The sequence below is a fragment of the Apodemus sylvaticus genome, chromosome 3, assembly GCF_947179515.1.
Source record: "Apodemus sylvaticus chromosome 3, mApoSyl1.1, whole genome shotgun sequence".
Taxonomy (NCBI): Eukaryota; Metazoa; Chordata; class Mammalia; order Rodentia; family Muridae; genus Apodemus; species Apodemus sylvaticus.
In genome coordinates this window covers 123,833,852-123,846,554 of record NC_067474.1, presented here as the reverse complement: position 1 = coordinate 123,846,554, position 12,703 = coordinate 123,833,852, and the positions used below count along the sequence as shown (strand labels likewise).

Here is a 12,703-nt window from a genome sequence, read left to right as displayed (position 1 = left end):
TAGGTTCTGGGACTAAAGAGATGGCTTATTGTTAAGTGCACTGGCTGAATGGACATGGTGGCATATGCCTTTAATCCCAGCACTGGAGGCAGAGGCAGGTGAAGCTCTGTGAGTTTAGGGCCAGTGAGTTCCAGGACAGTCAGAGCTACATAATGAGACTGTCTTAGGAGATAAGAGGGGAAACACAAAAAAAGAGTACTGGCTGCTTCAGAGGACCCAGGTTGAAGTCCTAGAACCTACATAGTCACTCACAATTGTCTGAAACTAAAGTTCCTGGAGATCTATCTGACCTCTGAGCATACTGAGCATACCAGACATATACATGGCACACATATATACATACAGGTAAAACACTCCTATACAGAAAAAATAAATAGATAAATCTTCTAAAATATATTTATTACTTGTGTGTTGGGGGGGGGGAGCATGCCATAGCATACAGGTAGAATCAGGGACAATTCTATGAAGTCAGGTCTCTTTCTCTTTATGTGGATTCCAGGGATCAAACAGATCAGCAAGCCCCTCTGAGCCATCTCACCAGTGTATATTAAATCTTTTGTTAATATTTTTTGGTAAAATACAATAATTTACAACTGTAAAAAATGTTTTTGCACCAGGTGGTGGTGGTGGCCTTGGTGCATGAATTCTAGCACTCCAGGAAGAGGCAGGTGGATCTCTAAATTCAAGGCCAGTCAGGTCTACACAGAGAAAATGTATCAAAAAAAAAGCAAAACAAAACAGTTTCTGCTCCTGGATTTTGTGGTTTTGTATTTTAATAATAAACACATTTTGCTTTTCCTCTTCTTGATGTTCTATACAACTGTTAAAAGGGTTGCCAAGAGCTGAGGAGATGACTCAGAGGTTAAGAGAATGTACCGCCCTTGCAGGACCAAACTACAACTGCCAGCAACTAAGTCATGTGGCTCACAATCACCTATAAATTGGATCCAACAGCTCTAGCCTCCATAGGCACCAGCACTCACATATGCACATAATCACCCAATACACACAAAATGTTTTTAAATTCCTAAATTCCTACAGAAAGACACATCTTATTTAAAAAAAAAAAAAAGCCAACGAGGTGGCTCATCTTATAAGAGTCTGTCTCAAAGTCTGACAACCTGAATTCAATCCTTAGTACTCAGTGCAAGATATAACTAACTCCCCAAGTTATTCTCTGACCTCTGCACGCACATGCATGACCACATACATACACAAAAACAGATACTCATACAAAATAAATACGCCAGGCGGTGGTGGCGCATGCCTGTAATCCCAGCACTCTGGGAGGCAGAGGCAGGCAGATTTCTGAGTTCGAGGCCAGCCTCGTCTACAGAGTGAGTTTCAGGACAGCCAGGGCTATACAGAGAAACCCTGTCTCGGAAAAAAAACAAATCCAAAAAAACAAATAAATAAATAAATAAATAAATAAAATGTAAAATATTTTTGAAGAAAATGGTTTATATTTTTAGAAGTTTTATTTTATATCACCTAGTAACTAATTTTTTTTTTACTTTTCTAGTGGTGTTCTATTAGTCTTTAATATTTTGTAGACAGTATCTTACTGATATGAACTGAAATTTTCAGGAAGAAAGTCATACCTGTGTTAAAGATTCTATAAGACAAACTAAATTGGAACAACTAAGACTATACAGAGAGCCAAATAATCTATCTACAGTCCCTTTAATAACTAATTGTGGCCCAGCTCTGTGTTAGACCTAACAGCCTTATGACTACATGGAATGTTCAAAGAGATCCCAAGCTTCTACTACCCATGGCCTAAAGTATCATCAGATAGTATCTGCACCCTATAGCAGAGGTTTCCCTGCTTTACTGTAATCCACCTAACCTGATGTTTCCAACAAATACTGGTTTATAACTTTCTTTGTTCTGTTTTATAAAAACCTCATTTGGGCCAACAAGATGGTTCAGTGGGTAAAGGTATTTATCAACAAGCCTGATAATCTAAGATCAATCTCCAAAACCCACATAGTGGAAAAGAGAGAAAACTGTCTCCCACAAGTTGTTCTCTGACCTCCACATATTCATGTGCTGTGGCACGTGAGAGTGCACACATGCATGCTAAATTAAATGCAAAGACCTTATTCACCTATTGCCACACTGGAAAATGGGAGGATATAACACTCTCCAGTTGTGTGCCCACTACTGAACCAGCCAGGCTCCAATGCACAGTAAGACCATCTCAAAAAAAAAAAAAAAAGGCAAAGAGAAAAAGGAAAAAAGGGAGGAAGTAAAGAAGGAAGAAAGAGAGGGAGGGAAGAAGGGAGGGAAGAAGGGAAGGAGGGAGGGAAGAAGGAAGGGAAGAAGGGAGGGAAGGAGAAAGGGAGGGAGGGAGGGAGGGAAGGAGAAAAGGAAGAAGGGAGGGAACCCCAGTATCAAATAACAGTAAGGATGCAGAGAATCTGGAACACACATTGTTCCATACAACTTAATATATCTGTCTAGCCAATTTGGAAAACCTAATAAAATTGAACATAAATATATCAAAACATTCAGAAACTTCACTCTGAAATATAAAGGCAAGAAAAACCACACCTATGTTTATTTTTTTAAAAAGAAAGAAAAAAGATCCCTGGAAACCTCCAAAGGCCCATCAAATGATGAATAAATACAATTTGATGTATTTCAGAGACTGCAATACTACTTCTCCATAGGAAAAGATGAAGGTACTGGTTACAGCATGGACAAACCTTAAAAACATTAAGCTTGGGCTGGAGATAGCTTAGCAGTTAAGAGCACTGACTGCTCTTCCAGAGGTCCTGAGTTCAATTCCCAGCAACCACATGGTGGCTCACAACCATCTGTAATGGGATCCAATGCCTTCTTCTGGTATGTTTGGAAAGAATGACATATACATAAAATAAATAAATCTTAAAAAAAAAAAAGCTTAGTGGAAGAGGTCAGACACACACTGTATGACTGCAGTTATATAAAATGCCCAGAACAAGTATAATCTCCAGAGGAAGTTTAGTGGTCACCATAGGTGGCTGAAATGGGAAGTAATTGTTAATGAATTTTTTCTGGGATAATAAAAATATTATGGAATTAAATACTTGCAATGGTTACACAACCTTACTGCACTAAATTGTGTATACCACTAACCTGTGGTACTTAAAAGATGTGTGTGTGTGTGTGTGTGTGTGTGTACATCCCACATGAGTGCAGGTACTGGAGAAGGCCAGAAGAGGGAGAGGGTTGTGATTCCCACAAGTTGTCCTCTAACCTACACTTATATACATGTATATATACATATATACATAGTCTCTCTCTCTCTCTCTCTCTCTCTCTCTCTCTCTCTCTTTCTCTCTCTAATTCTGTAAAAAATAAAAGCTAGCCAGGCATCATGGCGGCACACAACTTTGATTTTGATCCCAGCACCTGGAGGCATATGCCAGCCTGGTCTACATAGTAAATTCCAGGATAGCCAGGACTATATAAAAAGACCCTGTCTCAAAAAGAAAACACATAAATTTTTAAAATGCAAGCTATTGATGGGGGGAAAAAAAGCCAGTGGCAGTGGTACACACCTTTAATCCTAGCACTGAGGAGGCAGAGGCTGGTGGATCTTAGTTTGGGGCCAGTGTGGTCTATACAGTGAGTTTCAGGATAGCCAGGCTACACAAAGAAACTCTATCAAAACAATAACAACAACAACAAAAAGCTGTGGGGCTGAATGATAACACAATTCCCAGCATCTATGCCACATTGGCCTCTTGTGGCCTCCTCAGGCAGTCAAACTTCTGTGCAAAAACCCACACAGATACATATACAATTAAGAATAAAGTAAAACTTCTGGATATGGTGGATCATGCATTTAATCCTAGAACTCTAGAAGTAGAGACAAAAGGATCTCTGAATTTGAGGATAGCCTACATAGAAAAAGCCTGTCCAAAAGAAAAAGCTTGATTACCACTGAGTACTCTAAATCTACACGACTGATACCTAAGTTAATGACTAGCTGATTTGAATAATCAAAATCATTTAAATTACAATGACTAAAAGATAAATTAATTTTAATTATTCTGTATAATTCATGCTTTCTGTACTTATAAAAAAAATTTTTTTTTTTGGTTTTTTGGATTTGGTTTTTTCAAGACAGGGTTTCTCTGTATAGCCCTGGCTGTCCTGGAACTCTGTAGACAAGCTGGCCCTGAACTCAGAGATCCGCCTGCCTCTGCCTCCCAGAGTGCTGGGATTACAGGTGTGCGTCGTTACCACCAGGCTACAAAATATTTCTGATGCCTTCTAATTATGCAAATTAAAACCTTTTGCACACTATGTTTGTCACTCACAACATGGAGTACTGGTGAGGCACTCTGACTCTAGGACAGTTTCAGATCAAATCCTGACTCTGCTGCAAACTACATGTGATTTTGTACTTAACTTTTCTAACATCTCCTTTCCTTACCAGTAAATAAGAATAATATAAAAGACAGCTGTATAGATTAAGTTAATTTCTCTAAGATCTTGCGATAGGTATTTGTATAAAGAACTATGAACTTATCGGGCAGTGGTGGCACACACCTTTGATCCTAACACTTGGGAGGCAGAGGAAGGCAGATTTCTGAATTTGAGGCCAGCCTAGTCTACAGAGTGATTTCCAGGACACCCAGGGCTACACAGAGAAACCCTGTCTCGGAAAAAACAAAAAACAAAAAACAAACAAACAAACAAAAAAAACCTATGAACTCTTACTTTATATCAAGTATCAATTTAAAATTAGCTGACTTGTGTAATTAATAGATAATATCTGTTTTTTCCTTCAGTACAAGGAGTTAAACTCAGGGCCTTACATGTGTTTTACACTAACTTCTCCATAGTTTCTTAAAATTGTGTGTGTGTGTGTGTGTGTGTGTGTGTGTGTTTACATATACATGCATGTACCACAGCACAAGAATGGAGCTCAAAAGACAACTTGCAGGAGTTGGTGCTCTCCTTGCATCACATGTGTCCCAGGGATCATTGTCAGATTTAGCAGTAAACACCTCTACCCAATAAACCATCCTGCCAGCCTTCCCTAATTGTCTTAAGGTACAAAATGTTTGTATAGAGCTAGTCTTTGCTCAATTTTATTGGTTTACAATAAGCTTGTATGCTTTTTCTTTTTCCAACTACATAAACAATTAAAAATAAAGTAAAACTACTGGGTATGCTAATGCATGCATTTAATCCCAGAACTCTGAGGCAGAGACGGGTGGATCTCTGAATTTGAGGACAGCCTACAGAGTCTTCTCAATGTCCTAACCTACTGCTTTCTAGTATATAAACTAGAAAACTCTATGTTTATCCAAATCAAAAGAATGAAAAACTTCCTTACAGGTCAGAGAAGCTATTAGCAAGGAAGCCAAGTTAAAAAAACAAAAATATTGGACTACAAGTCAGAAAACATTTCTAGTAACAGCTCAAAACATTAATTACCTCACATGGTGATCTCGATTACAATATTTAAAGTTTTTTTTCAAAACATGTCTTAGTATAGAGTACAAATAAATGTTGGTTAGAGTAAATGGTTGAATGAATGAATGAATCAATGACCAACCTTGGGCAGTTTCCTCTAATATAAAATTAAGAAAATATTCACTAGATCTGATAAGCAAGTAACATGTACCTGGCTTTGAAATATGTCACTCCATGTTCTTCAGCAAACACTGCAACCTATGAGTCACAAACACCTCATTATAAACAGTTTTCATAGGGTTTTAGGTAAAACAAGTGAACAAATGCATTAAAAAGCCTTAGAATCTGGAAAAAGAATAAGTGGTCTAATAAATTTTTTCTCTCGTTCAATACACAGAATTATGAACATACAATGAAAAAATTATATGAAGATAATGTTGAAACTATTAATTCAATGAAGATAACAGAATTGTTAATATTTGCACTTAGGTACTTTTTCCTATTTGGATATTTGAAAAGGGAAGCACTTGGAGACATGCTTTTAAACTTCCTTTAATTATATGATCACCTACAATTCCAGACCTAAAACAATTTATTTAAAAGCATGTAAACTATCCTAAGTTCTCTAACATTTTTTTAAATCTATATATCCTACTTTTGACAAACCACAGTGTCTCTTCCTTTGCCTGTTTTGGGTGTTATACTGAAGATTACACCTAGGACTTCACAAACACTAGACAAGTGCTCTACTACTAAGCTGCATCCTGAATACTAATTTTTTTTAAGATTTATTTATTTTATATATGTGAGTACACTGTTGCTGTCTTCAGACACACCAGAAGAGGGCATCAGATCTCATTACAGATGGTTGTGAGCCACCATGTGGTTTCTGGGAATTGAACTCAGGACCTCTAGAAGAGCAGTCAGTGCTCTTAACCATCTGAGTCATCTCTCCAGCCCCCTATTTGTTGTTGTTGTTGTCTTATAAGAATATACTTCTAACTGCAGATAACCAATTTCTTAACATTATTTTATTAATTAAAATACATGCAGTTTAATCTCAAAAGAAATACATCTCAATTGTTACATCCAAATATTTACTTTTTGTTTGTGGGTTTTAGTGGGGGTTTTTGTTTGTTTGTTTGTTTGTTTGTTTCTGAAACTAGATTCCACTGTGCCTCCCTGGCTGGCCTGGAGCTCACTATGTAAACCAGTTTGTCCTCAAACCCACAGATCTACCTGCCTCTGCCTCCAGGCACTGTGCATGATTGTGTACCATCATACACAGCTAAAAATTGTGCTAAGCAACACTTACAAACATCAGTATTTGCAGGTCACTTGCAGAATGTCTTGTTTCTCTGAAACCAAATCATTTCATAGTCAGTAAATTCAACTGTTTTCTATACATGGATCCTGATTTGAACACAATCTAGCCAGGTGATGGTGACTCACCATTTTCATCTCAGCATTCAGGAGGCAGAGGCAGTCGGCTCACTAGGAGTTCGAGGCCAGCAAGGGCTACAGATCAAGTTCCAAGACAGTCAAAGCTACACAGAGAAACCCTGCCTCAAAATGCTCCCATCCCCCAAAAGAACACAAGGTAAAAAAGCATTTATGTATGTCACGGTTCATTTTGAGCTTTAAAAAAAAGTTCTCTATTTTTACAAAAATGAACATGCTATAAGAACAAAAATCACCTTTAAGTACTGGCTTACAAAATAAAAATACAATTACAGTCATAAAATCTCATTTTAAAGCCTAAATTTAACATGCAAAGCACTACTCTTAAATTAACCAAGTCAGATGTAATTCTAGGTAAGTTAGAGTTTACAAATTTGAAGTAAGTTTATTATGTATGTTAATACCTTGCCGACTGTACTAACAGCTTGGCCAAAGCTAATGAAGACTTTCTACGGTTAGATGCTCACAATACTTAAAACATGAAAATGTCTCTCACTTTCACTTCCACTTTTAGATTCTATTAAGGAAGCTTTACTTCTTTTTAACCATTTTCTACACTAGCCAAATAAAACTATGCAAAGAAAAGAGCACAGTATCTAAGAGATTTAGGTAACTTTCTTTTGTTTATAATATTTTCAAAACAAGAAACAGCTTAAACTTATCTTCCCCAACATAGAGGGTTTTTAAGCCCTCTGCATATCTATAAAGGCATCGTAAAGCACACTGTGTCCTAGTGAGCTATCTTAAGAAAAGCTAAATCAAACAGTATTTCATAGTTTTACAAGTTGTGGCTAATCAGTAATAGAATGCACCATATTTCTAAGGGGATACACATGGGTTCTGAGTAAAGACAATATTAAATGCACACATACACAGTCGACATTTAAAACTTCCCACAATTCAACATTAGGGAATTTTTCCCTAAATTATCAGATACAGTTGGGATTATCCTATTTTATTCCTTTAAAACTGAGTATGTTGTTTCACCAAGTGCTTCGAACACATTCCTGCTACAAGGCACGCTTAGGAGGGGGAGGGGATAAGTCTATAGATATAAAAGGTTATATGACTCCGAGAGCTAATTATTCAATGCATTCCAACAAAACACAATTCAAATTGCATTTCTGAACACTGAGATTACAAAAGATCGCAGAATGTCAAATGTTTAAGGAATTACTTTTGTATCAAAATGAAGAAACATGGTATACTAAAATCTCACACAAGGCACAAGATTCATCTGCTTCAAAGTTTAATAATCTTCTTTTTAAAAATGTTTAACCAACGTTAAGATAACAGTAATTAATCCCATTCAGGTACTGACTAGAAATCCCGCCGCTTCTTTGAGGTCTAACCACCTCATTCTTTTGTAATCCTGATATCAAAAGGATCAGAAACCACTTGCGGAGGCGTGCGACACACTGGGGAAGTGCTGTCTGTTTACAAATACGAATCTCACAGTTACCCACGTCAAAAGCGCGCATTACCACCACCATTCGACTGGGGGGCGGGGGACAGGGACGGCGGGCGAGCAGGAAACGAGATCCACACAAAACGAAATCCTACCTCTGCTCTCTCCCTACAAGGACGAGCCCCGGGAGGGGGGGGGGGCACGCTGTTTCTGTGTGTGTTTACAAGAATGTATATATACATACACAGGGTGAAAGAAAAGGCACACAATACAGACACACAGACACACACACACACTCACTGGATCTCAGCGAAGGCTAGACCAATCCCGTTAACTCAGATCCTCCCACCCCGTCTACAACAGGTTTCGGTGGCCGGACGGGCGCCCCAGCTTTCTCTAAGGTCGGCCCCCCAAAGCCCTCCTCAGGCCGACTTCTCCACTTCCCTCCTTCCCTCGGCTTTCCCCCGGGACACTAGAAGCCCGTTCCAGCAGAGGAGGAGGCGCCAGGCCCCAAGGGGGCGGCGGAGACGCGCTCGGGCGGCCCCGACACCTGCGAGGCGCCGCACCTGAAGGGGACAAGCGGGGGCCTCCGGGCTCGGCCGAGCACACCCCCTCGGCAGCCCGCGCAGCGCGGCGGCCCGAAGCTCCGTACCTGAGAGGCCGGCGAGCTACAGGCGCGCGCGACGCCTCCTCATCTCAGAGGCTCCGGCTCCCCCTCCGCCTCCCGCTGCCGCTGCCGCCCCCGTCGCCGCCGCCGCCGCCGTCGCCGCCGCCGATGGAGGCCAGGACACGACGAGCTCAGGACTCCACCGCCATGTCCGCCGCGCCGCGAACTGCATTGTGGGGGGGAAGGGACGGGGAGGGGGAGGAGGAGGGAGCGAGAGAAAGAGGAGGACCCGCTGAGGGGAGGGGGCTGAGGGAGATTGGCGCCGGGAAGAGGGGGAGGGGAGGCAGAGACTCCCCAGACTAGGATCCCGGCGAGAATGGGAGGAGACAGCCTCGGAGGCCGAGAGCGGAGCCTGCCAGGGCTGGGTTCAGGGGCTCCCTCTCCTTTAATTCTGGGGATCCCCCAAGCACCCGTCAAACCTCGGCGGAGGAGGGGTAGTCCCGGGGGGGAGGGGCTTCGCTCCGGGGCTCGTGGCGGTCGCCCGGAAACAATGGGGAGGGGATCGAGGTGGGAAGACGGCGCGCACACACCCGCGCCGAGGAGGGCGAGCGCGCGCGGGCTCTCGTCGGCGCCCGAGCTGGGGGCGGGCCCCCGAGGAGGGAAAGGGCAGGCGGGCCGGAGCGGGCCTGCAGGGAGAGGGTCTTGCGGTCCAGCACGCCGACGCCAGGGAGCGGCGCGAGGACGCCAGCGAGCTTAGGGTCGCGTGCACCGTCGTCGCGCAGCTCACGTCAGGCTCCCTGGCTGCGGGCGGCTTTGCTGAGGCCCCCGGGCGGGAAAGGGGGCCGATTGCCTAGCGGTCCCCCAGGGGGAGGCCGGGGATGTGCAGGCTCGGGCTTGTCACTGTCCGACAGCCCACGCTTCTTTGAACCCTCCGCAGCCATCCCTGGCTTCCGAGCACCGTCAGGCAGCTAGCAGGAGGGAGCCCCCCGCCCCTTCACCCTTGCAGCCAGTCCAGTTTTGCATCACCTCAGGAATAACAAAGCAGAGAAATCTTGAGAAACATCTCGAAAACCATCTCTTTAGTTGCAAGCGGGCGTAGAAACAACTACTACGAACGGCTTCCCTCCTTCCTCCTTTTTAAAAATGTGTTAGCTTCCTCTCATTTAAATTTACCCTCATGGAAGACTCGAAGGCTTTGTTAGTTTATTTTAATGATGCCCCCCGCCCCCAAACCTCGAGATTATTATTTGACCAGTCTCCTACTTCACTCAGCTGGACAAATCACAGAACTGAAGTCCTTAAGTTGGATATTTACTAGGCAGAAAAAGTGTATGACACTCTAAACGTGGGGGCTCATAAAGGGAAGCAGCTGAATCTTAAATATTTACAAGGTAATGACAAATTTTCTCCTGACTCAGAGACCAGAGCTGCTAAGAGGCTATAAAGAGGCAATTGTCTCTGCATAGTTCATTGACTTGCCACTACATCCCAGAAATGAACACCTCTCACATGATTTGTCCATCTGAATCCCAAAAGCTAATAAACTTAGTGAGAAGGGACCAAGTAAGCATTGCCAACTTACTACTAAGCACTGAGCTAAGGAGGCTTCATAAGCTTAACCACCCAATCTTCATAATGATCTTGTGACAACAGATACTATGGCTTCCATTTGCAGAGGAGAAAATATGCTCTGAAAATTTGCTTCCCCCTGTCTCTGACTCCCGGAGACCCAGGAGCTGTGCAGAGTGGGTTGCCAGTCAACCCTTCCAGCTTGGGATAGTTATCAACTGGGTGACTTCAAACTAATAAAAATCCAGAGTTTTCTCATCTGAAGCATTTTTAAATGTGTCCATACTTCAGAGAGATAAGGTAAGGAACAGAAGAGGAAACGAAAGTGAAAACCTACTATTAGGTATGGTAGATAACTTATGTAATCTCAGCACTCTGGAAGCTGGGGCAGGAGGATCAGCATAACAAGATTTGTTTAAAAATAAAAAACGACTTATAGCTTCCACCGAGACATGCTCATTTTATTGTGTTGGCTTTTTTGTTTCTTTTTCTTTCTTTGAGGTGTTTTGGGGAGATTGCAAGGGCAAAGAACAGATATGAAGGAATGGGGAGACTAATGGGATTGGGGCATATGAAATTCACAAAGAATAAAAAGTTTAAATAAATAAATAAACAACTTGCGTGGCAAACCACACCATTAATCCCAGAAGGGGTTAGGAAGGCAGGGGTAAGTGGATCTTTTGAGTTTTCAGCCAATATGAAATGGAGTTCCAGGGCAGCCAGGACAATCAAGTAAGACCTTGTCTCAAAAACAAAAGTTTGGGCATATAGCAGCTCAAATGACTGTGCTTACCTAGCACATAAAGGGCTCTGAGTCTGATCCTCACTGCTGGAAAAAGAATAAGGAAAACTTAAAGCCGATAGACACATTTAAAAGGATTACCAACATGCTCCTCACTAATATTAATGTCCTTGGACCAAATTCAACTGAACTCCTGATTACTCAGTATAAGCAAAACATAGTTCAGTGCCTAGACAAGCTATGCAGACTGCTGTTCAGAAAGCTCGCTGTTGAACAAGGAAGGTAGTTGTATTAACCTGTAGTCAATAGAGCATATATACAAAGAGGCAAATACACGAGAGACTGTGATAAATTCCACATGGGTGAGACTTCAGCGGAAGAGATAGACCCTAGACCTTCAAGGATTACCTGTTTTATGCCAAATACATATTTATGATTCAGAAGACAGCATTTAGTCTAGAGTATGAAAATATTGAGTCTACAAGAAAGATTCAGCCAGATGAGAGAATCCTATGTCTCCAAATAACTCCCTTTTCCTACTTCTCAAGACTCAACTCTAACTTAGTTGTTGTTATTGCTTAAGACAGGATCTCTTGTAGCCCAAGCTGGCCTCCAGCTAGCCATGTAGCTGAGGATGACCTTGGACTCCCAAGTCTTAAGATCACAGGCATGTACTACCATATCCCTTTATTCTTGTATCCATTACTAAATCTGGCCACACAAACATTACACTCTCTCTGATCTCTGAATCCCAATTATTTTACCTGTCTGACACCAATAGATTATAATCTTAAACACAGATACTTATATTTATATTGCAGTGCCTACATATTGTTGAGTTGAATGCTTGGGCTACCATACTCCTGTTTATCATTACAACTAGATAATTCTGGTATTCTGACAGGAAGAATGAGGAAATACAGGGTTTACTTAATGCCAACATTCATAAATCGATCACAGACAGAACCAGAATACCAGTTCTATGTTCTTTGCTTTGAACTACAGATTACTGAAAAACTGACAAATCCCTGGCTGCCCTGAAAAAATACTCTGCAATACTTCTAGGAACGGTCCCATGGCTGTAGATAAGGTTTTAAATGTAAACTTCCCTTCTAGATGTTCCAGGAACGCTGCTTCATCCTTAAAGGTGAAAATTGCAGCTAAAGTTTGATTCCATCCTACAAAATGAGAAATACAATTTCCTAAGGGACTGATACTTATATCTGCTACTTCTTAGATAATAGGACAATATTATTCAGCTCTTGTTACTAAAATGACATACCAGAAGTAGCTTACCTATGTAGAAAAGAGGTTTAGGGTTTGGAGTGTAGTTCAACACCAGACTGCTTGCCTTGTATGCTCAAAGTCCCTGTAGTTCCTATCTCTGGGGGAGGGGGTCACTTGGCTCACAATTTTGAGGTTCAAAGTACAAGATCTGATGATGGTTGAGGCCTCAGAGGAGGTGGGACATGGTGTCACATCGTAGCAGGAAATTATA

General features: G+C 41.7%; 1 protein-coding gene across 6 annotated transcripts in view; it reads right to left on the bottom strand.

Moving 5' to 3' along the window:
* Tut4 (terminal uridylyl transferase 4) overlaps positions 1–9,494 on the bottom strand; it is a 92,488-nt gene extending 82,994 nt beyond the window's left edge. For 4 of the 6 annotated variants that reach the window (XM_052176953.1, XM_052176954.1, XM_052176958.1 and 1 more), the window contains exon 1: positions 8,940–9,493. The gene's annotated coding sequence lies outside the window, so the exon portion shown is untranslated. Of the gene's footprint in view, positions 1–8,939 lie in introns of all 6 variants that reach the window. The other 2 variants (XM_052176955.1, XM_052176957.1) reach the window with 1 other exon arrangement.
* Positions 9,495–12,703: the final 3,209 nt, after the last annotated feature.